This window comes from Xenopus tropicalis, chromosome 8, assembly GCF_000004195.4.
Source record: "Xenopus tropicalis strain Nigerian chromosome 8, UCB_Xtro_10.0, whole genome shotgun sequence".
Taxonomy (NCBI): Eukaryota; Metazoa; Chordata; class Amphibia; order Anura; family Pipidae; genus Xenopus; species Xenopus tropicalis.
This window is the reverse complement of record NC_030684.2, coordinates 75,583,979-75,592,574: the sequence shown is the minus strand read 5'-3', so window position 1 is coordinate 75,592,574 and position 8,596 is coordinate 75,583,979. Positions and strand designations below refer to the sequence as shown.

The 8,596-nt window shown below is 36.6% G+C and overlaps 1 long non-coding RNA gene across 1 annotated transcript; it reads left to right on the top strand.

Moving 5' to 3' along the window:
* Positions 1–1,614: 1,614 nt before the first annotated feature.
* On the top strand, positions 1,615–2,907 carry LOC116406909. The gene is made up of 2 exons (XR_004219870.1): positions 1,615–1,812; positions 2,306–2,907. It is a non-coding gene; the product is annotated as an uncharacterized LOC116406909 (long non-coding RNA).
* The last annotated feature ends 5,689 nt before the right edge of the window (positions 2,908–8,596 follow it).

Here is an 8,596-nt window from a genome sequence, read left to right as displayed (position 1 = left end):
AGCCAAGCAGCTACAACCTACAGTTTATCACCAAGTTTAGTGAAAAGCCAGTCCATATCTGCTAGTATAAGGGAAACATCACCAACTTCAGCCATCAGTCATTTAAGTTCTCTCTGGAATTTGACTAGCAAGCATCAATTGCTGAGAGTTAGCACTGTCAACAATATGAGCAATAATCAACCCTCTTCCACAAGTAGCAGTGGATATTTATCTATAGCCAAGACCACTAACCAGCCACATACAACACTCTTGGTGGCACAAACCACAACAAGTTATAAATCACCATTAAATACATCAACAGAAAATTATCCCTTGGATGTGACAAGCAGAAAGTTTATAACAACAAATAAAATGTCATCGATAAAAAATGGTGCAAGTGCATTAGTATCTAGCACAGCAGGTATGTTGTCAAGCGTAAACATTGTATCCAATAAGCAGTCATTTTTAACAAGTAAGACCACAAGCCAGCCAAATTCAAACTATAAGGTGGTATCATTCAGTCTATTCAATAGTGGATCCACACCTTACCCCAATATGACAAGCAGGCAATCATTACTAACTGACACAGTAACTTCCTCCAGCCTAAAGGTCCGTAATCATTCTGCTTCCACAATTCATACAACACCATTCTCCAACACTGAGAGAAATACCCAGCAGCAATCAAGCAAATATTTGACAACCTTTAATGCACAATCAAGAAACATAAAAATGTCTACAACTGCTGTGGCAAATAATCTTCAAACATTTACACTTGATTTGGTTTCTGCTGTTACCAGGTACATCGCCCAATCAACCTTGATAAATAACAGAGCAACCTCTGCAAATACAACATTAACCAGCAGCAATAGAACTACTTTGAGTACAAGTACCAGTCCAAAACCAAAATTAACTAGTCATATAGTAACTTTATCAAGCAAAATAGCATCTGCAAAACCAACAAACACTGTGCCACATTCTACTACTGAGTCTAGAAGTTACTCATTACCAAGAACCAACTTTGCAATATCCTCTGGAATTAGTATCCATCCAAAGTCAACAAGTAGAAGTTCAGAACCTTACACCAATAAATCAAATACATTGATTAATAATTCCAGTTCTAGTACAACTATCTCTAATAAACTCTCATCAAACAGTAAAATAACAAAGGCAAATGTGATCGGCAATTCTACATTTTTATTCAGCACAAAAATGACTACCACTAAGAGCTTTAATGAATCAAAAGCACCTTCTTCTGAAGTGACACCAGAAGCATTAACCAGTAAAGTTGCAACAAGTGGAGGTAGCTCAGGTAAGCTTTTCAAATAAAAACGTATACAAACTTTAAATAATGAAAGCATTATGCTTTCACCAAAAAAATCCCATAACCCTTTCTGTGTCAACTGTGGATTTGTAATGCTATTGCAATAAAGACACACCTCTACAAAATAACCTATGCAGGGCTGTTTAGAACTTATTTTATTTGTATTTATAGTGGCTGCATACAAACAAATACTTAAATAAGTTTCAATATCAATGGTAATTGTGATTTCAAACTGGTAATCTCCAAGTGTTGCTTCAATGATTAGCATATAAAAAAACTAAACTAGAAAAATGCATTCTTTCTTGCAAGTGGATAAAGCTTTAATGACTTGTTTTAATTGGTGGGTTGCTTTATTTAGAAGAAAAGAAATGTAGATAACGCACTTCCAGTAGCTCACTCATGTATGTTCCTTCTTTATTAACAGTTGCTTCTTCAACTAAAAGCCTTTCCTTCTTGGCCATTGCGCTTTTCTCACTAGCAGTCATCACTGGCACTGCATTAGTTGCTTACTGGTAAGTTTATTTTCAAACTTTTCCTATCTATCTGCACATATGGCAGAAAAGAAATCATGTTATTGCTACAAGTTCATTGAGACATTTAAGGACAAATAATCTGCTACATATGGCATATTGAGGCCATTAAGAAAGAAATGGTCACCATTCTGGGTAAGCCATCTGTAAACCTCCTTTCTGTGGTAGCAATATATATATATATATACTGTATCAGAAAAAAAGGTCATTTGGTTGAATCTCCCCACTCACAAAAATATTTTTATGCCATACACTTCTAGCAGTCCAATGGCCCCATCTAAACATAATGTTTTCAAAAAACAGTCCCTCAAATCATGTCATCTATATATTATAGAATAGTAATAGCAGACGCAGAATGCTGTGTGGCTTAGCCAAAAGTGAAATGACAATCAAGGATATACATATTTTTATTTCCAAAAACTGAATTTAAATTAAATCAATGATCAATTAAAATGTATTTTATTTTCCTAATTAGATTGTATTACGTGGAAGATTTGCAAACCATACCATTTATTGCGTGGTAAAGGACATCTTGAGAATTTCCTGCACTCAAAGAATCTCTACTGGCTCAGCCTAATGATATCAACAAAAGTGCTCCTCGTGTCTCATTAACCACAAACCAACAACTGGACCTTCAAAGGGATCCTTCTGGGATCCTTTCTGATAGCTGCTGTTGGACAAATTCATCATTAGTTTATATTTGCACATCGATAACTATATATATATATCATAAATATAAGATATATATAAGACTATTGTAAATTAATATTGAACATGTTTTATCATTCTTAGTATTACAGAGCATATATAATTATGTGTGTGTCTCATTGTCAGAGGGCAGTCTCATTAGTTACCGATTGTTGTTAAGGGGATCTCCTTGCTCCTTGCTAGAAATGTCAGTAGCTGCCTCTAAATTGCAAAATATTGCATTGCAATTAGTTAATACCTTTTCTATAGAGCCAATGTGTAATTGCTTTTGCAAATGCATGATGGATGGATGCTGTCTTGAATATACTTGTTTGTATAGCTTTCTGTAGAATGTTTTGACAAATAAATCTATTACAATTTCATGTAAAACCTGTGGTCAGCAGGTTGCATTTGTACCGTGTGTTCTGCTACATGTGTTTTACAGTCTATTACTAGGGACAGAATTGATAACAAATGAGCACAATAAATAGAACTTGTTTTGAAAATGTATTCTGCCTTTATAATGCACTAAATGAAAATTATTTTTTTTAATTTCCTTTTTGGTTTCCTTTAATTGACTCCGCCCTCTACAAGGGAGATAAGGAGCTCTTAACAAACAAACCCTCCTTGCCCTAAGTTGTGGCTTTTGAGATAAGAAGCAGTTTATAATTCAGACGGCTTACCTGTAGAATGGTTTTCTTCTGCTTGGCAGAACATATAGTGAAAGTGGCTTCATTTTTTGTTTATTACAAAAAATAACAATAGTCATGGATATTTCTCAATTATGTTAGGTTATGTCCCTAGCAACTAAGTGCACATAACTATATTTTGCAAGCACCAAGTCTTTAATGTTGGATAGCTTCTGTTGTTGTTTTTTTTTATTTTTTATCATTCTATTTTTTCAATCACTAGTGTACTAACAATGCACTTATATTGGTTGCTAAGGCAGCTTCCTAGCAACCCATCACACTTTAATAGACCCTTTTAATACTGATGTCTTATATATATATATATATAATTTGATTTTATTGTTCATGTCTTTGTGTCACTATTGCACTAATAACACTTTTACAGTTGCTGGGGCAAGCACCTAGCAACCACTTGCACTTTCATGCGCTTATGCACCTTTCTCCCTGCCTTACCCTTGCTGCCTTAACCTTCGGTTAACCTGGCATATGCCTGCCTTTCTTCTAAATAACAGCTTGTCACCTCCTAGGCCTTTACACAGAACACTATGACCCCTGAAACCTCCCTGTGGTCCCCTGGTTTGAAACAGCCTGCATCAGATGAAAAAACATGTACATGTTGTACATGTCTGCATATGGCAAAATCATCCAAGAAGCCTCATTTACAAAGACAAAGTGCAATGTACAAACCGTTAACCCTTTTTTTTTGTAAAATTTAATTATGAACACATGCTAAATTGCATGTGATGATCCAATATGGGCCCAAATTAGAATGAATCTTAATAAATTACAATCATCATGAATTTTTTGAGCATTATTGCCTGATTCCCTTGGTGCAAGCCCGGCTATTGATTGAGCCTGTATTTGCACGTAATTTGACAAAGCACAATGTAAGGTGCAAAGCAGCTTGTAGAAATACAAGTACCTTTCTGAATAGTGTCAAAGAGAACTCAGTTTGGCATCCAAACAAGCTCTTTTTGCTTGCATTTATAAATGAGGCTTCTTATTTTTTTCATATAATATCACTGCAATCAGAGAATGTTGAATAAAGGTGTCATTTTTACTTTAATTTGGGGTACAATGATACATGCTGTGACTGCCTATGTTGGTATACCCTACATGGTTATGAGTTAGCGGGGACAATGAACATCTGACATCATCTTTGAACAGATATGTATTGTAAACTACAAGGTTGAGAGTCCGAGACTAGGCACTGATACCAAAATCCATGCGTTGCCAAGTCCTCAACATGGTTTTAAAGAGTCTGATTGTAATATGTTACCTCCTGTATATCAAATCAGAATTTATTAGGATTACAAGCAGTCACATGGAAGAAAAAAAATAGTGGGCTAAAAATTATCCTGTCAATGTTTTCAGTGATTCCACTCATTTTATCTGATTGTACTACCACAGTTAGGCTCTGTATTAGTAGCTGTATACGGGACAAGCCCTTTAAATATCTTTATTACTGAAATGCAATGTTTCGAGGCACGTTGCATTTCCGTAATAAAGATATTTAAAGGGCTTGTCCCGTATACAGCTCCAGAGTGCCAGTGCTAATTTTTCTATACAGAATTTTTGGGAGGGTGCCGATCCCTCCAGCAGTGTGCACCGAGCGGTGAAAGTGTCAGGAGAGCCGAGGGTGTGCGAGTTAAGGTAATTTTGTTTTTGCTCTGTATTAGTAGAACAGCATCTCTTACATTGGTTTTTTTTTATTTAAAACCTTTTTCAGTATGTTTCATATTTCAGTAAAACACAGCAATAAATTCCTACCACACCCAACACAAGTTTACCAACTTGTGGTTAGCCTATCATTTGCTTTAGGCCTTATAAAACTTCATATCATTATTCATAAAATTACACAAATGGTATTTTGTAACCACAGTATGATTGCTTAACTGTGGTATATTATTTCTCAGATAATACAGAAGGAAAGACAAATCATATCTGTTTATGCAAATTCTCTACACTCGTAATTATACTATCCCTACCTTATTTAGCAAGATACATACATTTAATTCTTTTAAAATCTCCATTTCTAAGACAAAGAGTATACCAGCTTTTTTTAGCTTTATATTTATGGGGGGAATGTTGTTGGGAAGAATCATTCCAAAGTGAATTGTATACAAGTGATCTTAATTATCTGACACGTTCTATCCTCTGTCTGTAATTGTGCTTCTTTATTTAGCTACATAGGTACTGTATGCACTGTACTTGTTAAATGTAATGCACAATGCTGGCTAGCACAGTAAAATTATAGCTTTATTACCAATATTTTCCTTTGAACTGTGAGGACAGGTTTAAATATAGGTGTTTAAGCATCAGGCCTACTAGTAGATTTAGCCTGAACACATCAAGCCTAAGAAGCCTAAAAGAGATTTGTTTTCTACTAGTGATAAAGCTTGGATGTGGTTTCTAGCATGGACTGGGTGGGGAATACAGCTGGCAAATAAGTTAAATGAATATTCTAGAATCCTGGATGGAATTATTAATGATACCACAAGTTCCATTCATGTCATGAATGAGGAATTGGCGCAAGTAAGAAAGGTAGCACTACAAAACAGAATGGCCTTAGATTATTTGTTAGCAGGCCAAGGAGGAGTTTGTGCCATAGTAGGAAATGAATGTTGTACATGGATTCAAGACTCACATGATCCAATAGAAGCGCACCTAGCTAAAATAAGAGAGTTACAGAAAAAGGAACGAGAGATAACTGATGAATGGGAGAATCCATTCTCATGGCTAAGAAGTGCAGGGACATGGTTGTCGATTATTTTCAAATCATTTATGGCTCCAATAGTGTGTGTGATAATACTAATCATCATAATCAAGTTGATATTGTTTTGTTACAGAACTGCTGTAAAAACACCATCTGGTAAAAATGCAGAAGGAGGAAGGTCCTTCAACTGAATTGTTTGAAGTAGAGGAAATAGTAGACTATGTGATCAAAGGTGACGGCTTCCATTACAGAGTAAGATGGACAGGATATCCTCCAAGTGATGATACATGGGAACCATCTAGACATCATGTGATAAACTTGTAAATGATTTTTGGGATAAGCAATGGAAAGAAGTTTCGTCAGATTCTATTAATATGTTGTTACAGTCTAATACTTTGATCACCAATATTGTAGAAGAGACTCCACACCATACAAGTGGGCTCCATAAGATAGATAAGATAATAGGATGCGAAATAGATAATGATAAGATGCTTTGCAAAGTGAGATGGAAGAATGGGTCCCCACCAAAAGAAACATGGGAAATGCTTGACCATCTCATTGCACCACAAGGAGATTGTGGAAATCACATGATAACTTTTTGGTTGCAGTGTATGGAGTGTGGTATAGACGTGCTGGGAGAAATTATGCAGAAGCAAAACAGCACTGCATAAAAAGCGCAAATTACTTTTTGATTGCTGTGAAAACATGTAGTGTTAAAGACACATTACCATCTCTATATAGAGTAGGGACAGATCAGATTTATGAGAGGAGGGGAATGGAGGACAGGTCTCCTCAGGCAGAATGTCTTCCTGTAGCATGTCCAGCTAATAGAGCTTGCGTGTTGCAAAGTACTCATCCTGAGGTCTCATATTTCTGAAGTTAAGAAGGGTGATTTAGTAAAAGAAATGTGGTAGGTGTGGCCCTAATCAGGGCCAAGAGGAGGGAATGCGAGAACAGGTTTAAATATAGGTGTTTAAGCATCAGGCCTACTAGTAGATTTAAGGCCTAAAACTAGCACAAATTACAGTAAAAGTTTATACATTTAAAATAAGTTGTTTGTACACTTTATGTAAGTTGTTTACAGATAAGGAATGATTAACTGCTACATGCTGAATCATATATCGTCACCCCATGCTATCGATGGGCCCCAGATGACACATGTTGTTATGGAAAGTCCAGAAACTTCTAGTATCACGCGTGATCAAACGTGAGGAGAAGGTTCCCGAATGATGGACAGATAACAGGGGAACATTGGACTCTGATTGGACAATATTTGGGGGCAGTGGGGGCCTTTGGAAATCCCCCACTGAAGGGTATAAAAAGGCATGATAGAGTGTAAACAACTTGTAGGTTTTATGCACAATATTCTATTGTACATTGTCTCCCCATCGATGTAAAAGATTAAATCTCCTCTGATATCTGAAGAACAAAGTCTAGGTGGTGTTCTTGCATTGTTACATAATTTGTGGGCCTTACAGAACTTTGAGTAGATATTGCAAAATGGTCTAGGACAGAAAGATTATAAATAAAAGGAAATGCCTGAAACCCATTAAAGTGGATATATACCATAAATTTTTACAATGCACTAAACCATGTAAAATAATGTAAAATAGAAGTAAGTGTTATTATTTTAATACCTTTGGGTTCAAATATGTCCATAACTGCTTGAAAACTGTGCTTTACCCAGACCTTTTGCAAGCTTCTGGTTTAGACTCTATAGTATGTGGCTGGGGCAGCAGGCCCTGATAGAGGTCAGTGACACAGCCTCAGCTACTTAAAGTGCAGTGAATATGCATAGGGTGGCAGGCAGTCCATTCCTGCTCTACTTGCTCCTGCCCCCCCCCCCCCCAGGAGCACCACAAAAAGAGAGACACAGAAGGAGGAAACTGGGAGGGGGGTTGGGGACCCCTGCTTTAAAGGATCAATTTGGTCTAAAAATGAAACCGGGTAACATAGATAGACTGTGCAAAATAAAAAATATTTGTAATATACTTATTTAGCCAAAAATGTGATCTATAAAGGCTGGAGTGAGCAAGAACACTACTACCTGCTTTCAGCTCTGTAACCTCTTAGTTCGTCAGTGACTTTAGGGGGGCACATGGGACATAACTGTTCGTTACTGACTGCTAACAGCTTAGAGAGCTGTAAAGGAGGAAGTAGTGTTCTATGTCAGATATCTGCTCACTCCAGTCTAACTAACTATATTGAAAACATTTTTTATTTTGTGCAGTATATCTATTTTACCCAGTTTCATGTTTACACTGAACTATTCCTTTAAGGGGTTAGCAGCTTTGCAGATTAACACTCACTTGGTTTTGACATCATCCCCCCACCACCCCTTCTAGCTGTATATGAAAAAGGTCATTGTTGCTGCTAGAGACAGCTTGATAAAAACAATGTTTTAAAATTGATACATTAAGATGGAACTGAAGTTAAGCAGACAGCCTAGAGTTTCTGGCTTGCAAGGTATACAGTTGTTACAGGTTAATTAATGTTTAATGCAATTGTTGTTACTGAACTGTAGTTAAAGGAGAAAGAAAGGTAAAAACTAAGTAAGCTTTATCAGAAACAGTGCACTGAGTTCTCTGTCAAAAGATTTGTTGTGTCCGTAATTCCTGTGCCAGAGACAGGCAGCTTTCAGCTCTCTCCCCTCTCCCTTTCTCCTGCTCCCCCC